General features: G+C 38.2%; 1 pseudogene; it reads left to right on the top strand.

Annotated features, from left to right (window-relative positions):
* Positions 1-4,783: 4,783 nt before the first annotated feature.
* On the top strand, positions 4,784-5,239 carry LOC123789576 (glycine cleavage system H protein, mitochondrial pseudogene; annotated as a pseudogene).
* The last annotated feature ends 1,231 nt before the right edge of the window (positions 5,240-6,470 follow it).

Genomic DNA, 6,470 nt, shown 5'->3' on the forward strand with positions numbered 1-6,470 from the left:
TAGCAAGGGTTTTAATAAACATTGCATCATCTATATTATATATAATGGAAAAAATTCAAAATGAACTTTATTTTCAAACAATTATTTAAAGTATGCATGGCAAATCCATAACACAGTACTCCATGCAGCCATTATATATATATTTATCACTACCTAAAGCAATCTACAGATTCAGTGCAAATCCTATCAAACGATGAACATCATTTTTCACAAAAATAGAACAAATAATACTAAAATATGTATGGGACCACAAAAGACCCAGAATAGCCAATGTAATCTTGAGAAAGAAAAACAAGGAGGTACCATGATTCAAGATTTGAAAATATACTGCAAAGCTGTAGTAAACAAAGCTGTATGGTTCTGGCCCAAAATTAGACAAATAGATCAATGGAACAGAATAGAGAGTCCAGAAATAAACCCATGTTTATATGGTCAATTAATCTATGATAAAGGAGGGAAGAACATACAATGGGGGAAAAAAAGACAGTCTTTTCAATAAGTGGTGCTGGGAAAACTGGACAGCTACATGTAAAAGAATGAAACTTGGATCACTTTCTAACACCTGGATCACTTTCTAACACCATAAGCACAAATAAACTCAAAGTGGATTAAAGACCTAAATGTGAGACCTGAAACCATAAAAATCCTAGAAAGAATACAGGCAGTAATTTCTTCAACATTGGCCATAAAATTTTCCTAGACAAGTTTCCTAAGTAAGGCAAGGGAAACAAAAGCAAAAATAAACTATTGGGACTACATCAAAATAAAAACCTTTTGCTCCACAAAGGAAGCCATCAAAACAAAAAACAAAAAACAAAAAAACAAAAAAAAAACAAAACCAAAAGACAACCTACTGAATGGGAGAAGATACTTGCAAATGATATAAGGCATTCATATCCAAAATATATAAAGAACTTATACAACTCAACACCAAAAAAACCCCAATACAATTAAAAACAAGCAGAGGACCTGAATAGACATTTTCCCAAAGAAGACATACGATGGCCAACAGACACTTGAAAGGATGCGCAACATCACTAATCATCAGGGAAATGCAAATCAAAACCATAATGAGATATCACCTTATACCTGTCAGAACATGTAGAATCAGAAAGATAAGAAATAACGTGTTGGCAAGGGTGTGGAGAAAAAGGAACCATCCTACACTGTTAGTGAGAATGTAAATTGGTACAGCCACTGTGAAAAAGAATATGGATGTTCCTCAAAAAATTAAAAATAGAAATACCATATGTTCCAGTAATTCTACCACTGGATATTTACCAAAAGAAAATAAAAACAATTCAAAAAGATATAAGGACCCCTACGTTTATTGTAGCATTATTTATAATAGCCAAGATATGGAAACAAACTAAGTGTCCATTGAGAGACAAATGGGTAAGGATGATGTGGTATATATGTACACAATGGAATATTACGTAGCTATAAAAAAAGAATGAGACTGTGTCATTTGGGACAACGTGGATCTAAAGGGTATTATGTAAGTGAGGTAAGTCAGATGGAAAAAGAAAAATATCATATGATTTCACTCATGTGTGGAATTTAAAGAAACAAATGAATAAACAAAAATAGAAAGCAGAATCAGACCTATAAATGCAGAGAACAAGCTAGTGGTTGCCAGAGGGGAAGGTGGTGGGGAGATGGGCAAAATGGGTGAAGGGAAGTGGGAGATACTTCCACTTATGCTTCCAGTTATGAAATGAATAAGTCATGGGAATAAAAGACACAGCATAAGGAATATAGTCAATGATACTATAATAGTGTTGTGAGCACAACATAATGTATAAACTTGACAAATCACTGTGTTGTACAACTGAAATGAATGTAATGTTGTGTGTCAACTATACTAAAAAAAAGCATGTATTTGTCAAAACATAGAACGTACAACACCAAGAGTCAACCCTAATGTAAAACCATGGACTCTGAGTTGTGCCAATATAGATTCACTGATTATAACAAATGTGCTACTTCGGTGAGAGATGTTGGTAGTGGGGGAGACTGTGCATGTATGAGGGGGCTGTGGTGTACATGAGAACTCTTTGTACTTTCCACTCAATTTTGCCGTGAACCTAAAACTAGTCTAAAAAGTAATGTCTATTTTTTAAGTATATATTGACATGGACAGCTATTATCTAAAATTATTTTTTAAATGTTCATATTAAGATCATTTCTACCAGGGCACCTGGGTGGCTCCATCCACTAAGCATCTGACTCCTGATTTTGGGTCAGGTCATGATCTCAGAATTGTGAGACTGAGCCCTGTGCTGGGCTCCATGCTCAGCGTGGACTCTGCTTGAGACTCTCTCTCTCCCTCTCCCCCTCCCTGCCCCTTGTGCATTCTCTCTCTCTAAAATAAATAAATAAATCTTTTAAAAAATAGATCATTTCTTTCACTGAGTACATTATTTAAATACAAAAATAATATGTTGCTAATACAATCTAACAATATAAGCCTAGATTCCATAACAATGATCATACTGTGAAACTCTCTAACATGTATTTTAAATTATTCAATCATATTGCTGAATCAACTTTAATTTTTTAAAAGATAGATTATTTTTATTTTTACTTTATCTTTTTTCAAAGATTTATTTATTTGAGGTAGAGGGAGCAAGAGAGAGCGAGGGTGGAAGGGGCAGAAGGAGAGAATATCCAAGCAGACTCCTGCTGAGTGTAGAGCCCGATGTGGGGCTCAATCTCACGACCCATGAGATCATGACCTGAGCGAAAATCAAGAATCAGATGCTTAGCCGACTGTGTCACTCAGGCACCCCAAAGATAGATTATTTTTAGAGCAGATTTCTGTGTACCACAAAATTGAGTAGAAAGTGGAGATTTCCTCTGTACCTTCTACCTCCATGTACACATGACAGCTATTATCTCTATATATTGACATGGAAAGCTATCCATAATATATACTGGGTAAAAAGAAAATTAACAGAAGACTATACATAATAAATAGGATATAATTTGAACTATAATATATATGTTTGTAGTTGCATGGGAAATACTAAGACACATTTTATTAGTATCCCTGATTTGTGTGGGAAAACAGAAACTCTGAGAAGTTAAATAACCAAGAACAATCAGCTACAAATGATGAGGCCAAGAGATGAAACCAAGTTTGTCTGGCATGGAACCTGGCTTAGTCCACTTTACCACTAAGTAGAAAGGTCGGTGAGGGAATGCCGGGAGCCATCGGCACAATGATGCAAAAACTGGGGTGGTGGGGTGACCGGGGGTACATTCATTTTAAGGAAACCAGGCTATGTTTCATGGCTGCATTGGTGAGAAAGTGGGCAGGGTGGGGGGCACACCAAGAGTCACTGGGGATTCAGTGGTTCAACCACAGTTTAGAGCAAAACCAACCATTTTGAATTTCAGAGAACCAAGGTTCAAATCCTGTCTTGGAGAAATCACCCCGGCTATTGACCCTTAAAATACAAAAGAAACGAAATCATCTCAGGATGTGTCCCTAATGTTGCAACCTCTGTTATCTCACTGAGAAGAGTTCTCTTGGCTCATGTAGCTTTAGGTCCTCTGATACGATCTCCGATGCAAGGCAGGAATCTCCCCTACAGTCGTACTAATGGATATTTTTTTCATCTTTTCTAGCTCAATAAATTCTGACCTTTTATAACTCATAGTTAGGAGGAGACTGCTGGCATAAGACTAATTAGTGATGCTTTTATTGGAACGGGCTATCTTTTTATTTGAATGTATTACTGAGGAACGTATTATTTTGTGTGTGCAAATTTTTACTTATGGTAACAGGATTGCATCATATATCTCCTTCAGGTGTTTATATTTTTCCATCAGCTCCGTGTACTTAAGAGTTACCCATGCAGCTTTGCCTGCATCTAACCTGATCCTACTCACAGAGGCTGTAGACTCCAGCGTGGGATCACATCTTACCCACCTGCTCTCACAGGGATGGGCACCCACGTACACTCAACTCCCTTCCACCTTTGGCTACAACACAGGAAACAACTTTGCCCATGTTCCCGTATAAGCCGTGTGAAAATTTCTTTGGAATATTTACTAGGAGCAGAATTTCTGGGTCACAGCTGTATGTATGCTTCATTAGACTAAATCAGGTCAGATTACTCTCCAGAATGGCTGCATCAGGTGGGCCCCCACCAGCAGTGGAGAACAGTATGTTCCTTTTTTTTCTCCACATCTCTTCCAAGCCTTGGCAAGGTCCACATTTCTGATTTTTTGTTAGCCTGAAAGGTATAAAGTGATATCCTTGTGAATGTTTTTGTTTGCATCTCTCTGAGTACTATGGATTCGTGTTCATATAACTGACTAGCCCACAGTGAGGCTGATATGCTGAGAAGGGTCAGAGTGATCTTGTTGTTTCAGGTTTCTCTTGTACCCTTTGTTTTGTTCCCTGGGTTAGGACAATATCACTTTTTAAATCGCTTTATTGAGATATAATTCACTTACCATATAATTCACCCATGTAAAGTGCACGATTCAATGGTTTTTAGCAACAGAGTTGTGCAACCATCACCAGAATCCATTTTAGAACATTAAAAAAAAATGTGTATAGCCTGGTGTCTCTGTGTCTCAGTCAGTTAAGTTTCTGACTCTCAATTTCAGCGTGGGTCATGATCTTGGGGTGTGAGACTGAGCCCCAGGTTGGGCTCTGCACTGCGTGGGGAGCCTGCTTAGGAGTCTCTCTCTCCTGCTCCCTCTGCCCCTCGCCTCCTCTAAAAAATTAAATAAAAAATAAAATAAATAAGCCAGCACCTCGGTAAACATGGCGCTGCCAGTGGTGTGGAGCGCGTTGGCTGGGCCCTGCCTGCCTTGGCCCTGGGGGCTCACCGGCTCTGCTCTGCTCTCCGAGGGTAAATTCACAGACAAACATGAATGGATAACAACCAAAAATGGTATTGGAACAGTGGGAATCAGCAATTTTGCACAGGAAGCTTTGGAAGATGTTGTTTACTGTAGTCTGCCTGAAGTTGGGACAAAACTGAACAAACAAGATGAGTTTGGTGCTTTGGAAAGTGAGAAAGCTACTAGTGAACTCTATTCTCTATCAGGAGAAGTCACTGAAATTAATGAATCTCTTGCAGAAAATCCAGGACTTGTCAACAAATCTTGTTATGAAGATGGTTGGCTGAGCAAGATAGCACTCAGTAATCCTGCAGAACTGGATGAATTAATGAGTGAAGAAGCATGTGAGAAATACATAAAATCTATTGAGGAGTGAAAATGGAACCCCTAAATAGACTGGCATGAAACAACTTAATCTAGCATAGTTGTCTTAAATTAGTGGTACACAGAGGATTTAAAATAGCAACAATTAGCAATACCAGTGGAAGAAGAAACTACTTGTAACAATGCTAATGGAAGAAAATACCCCTTAACTTTATAATGATTGTAGAAAAACACAATATACATCTGTTTTGCAATACCCTCTGATTTTTACCCAGTTATGATATTCAGAATCCTGAAATGATCTGTGGTTAAAAACTATAAAAATTGTGTTATTCAAGGATGACATTGTTATCGTAAGCCTTAGGGAGTATTATAACTTGCTTACATCTATCCCTGGATGGGGGTTAAAATACTTAAATAATCTTTCCATTGGAAATAACTGGCAGTAGAAAAAGGTTTGTTAGTTGTATGGTGTCAGATAAAGAACAAAACTACTTAATTTTGCAATATACTGCACTTGATGGTTGGTGCTATCTTTAGACAATGAAGCAACAGCCTTGCAGAAAGGTAAAGAGATTAATAATAAAACATTCAACTTCTTTGTTAAAAAATAATAAAAAATAGGGGCGCCTGGGTGGCACAGTGGTTAAGTGTCTGCCTTCAGCTCAGGGCGTGATCCCGCCATTGTGGGATCGAGCCCCACATCAGGCTCCTCTGCTATGAGCCTGCTTCTTCCTCTCCCACTCCCCCTGCTTGTGTTCCCTCTCTCACTGGCTGTCTCTATCTCTGTCAAATAAATAAATAAAATCTTTAAAAAAAAAAAATAAAATAAATCAATAAAAATATGTATAGCAAACGTGTATTAAGAAATGTATCAGAAGTTACCTGTACTCTCTCTCTCTCTCTCTTTTTTTTTAAAGATTTTGTTTATTTATTTGACAGAGAGAGAGACAGCCAGCGAGAGAGGAAACATAAGCAGGGGGAGTGGGAGAGGAAGAAGCAGGCTCCCAGTGGAGGAGCCTGACGTGGGGCTGGGTCCCAGAACACCAGGATCATGCCCTTAGCCGAAGGCAGACGCTTAATGACTGAGCCACCCAGGCGCCCCTCTCTCTCTTTTTTTTAGAGAGACAGAGTGAGAGAGAGAGCAGGGAAGGAGGGGCAGCGGGAGAGGGAGAGAGAGAATCTTTTTTTTTTTTATTTTAATGTTTTTTTATTATATTGTGTTAGTCACCATACAGTACATCCCTGGTTTCTGATGTAAAGTTCGATGATTCATTAGTTGC

Source organism: Ursus americanus, chromosome 8 (genome assembly GCF_024610735.1).
Source record: "Ursus americanus isolate L20-20 chromosome 8, mUrsAme1.1.p, whole genome shotgun sequence".
In the NCBI taxonomy this organism is placed as follows: Eukaryota; Metazoa; Chordata; class Mammalia; order Carnivora; family Ursidae; genus Ursus; species Ursus americanus.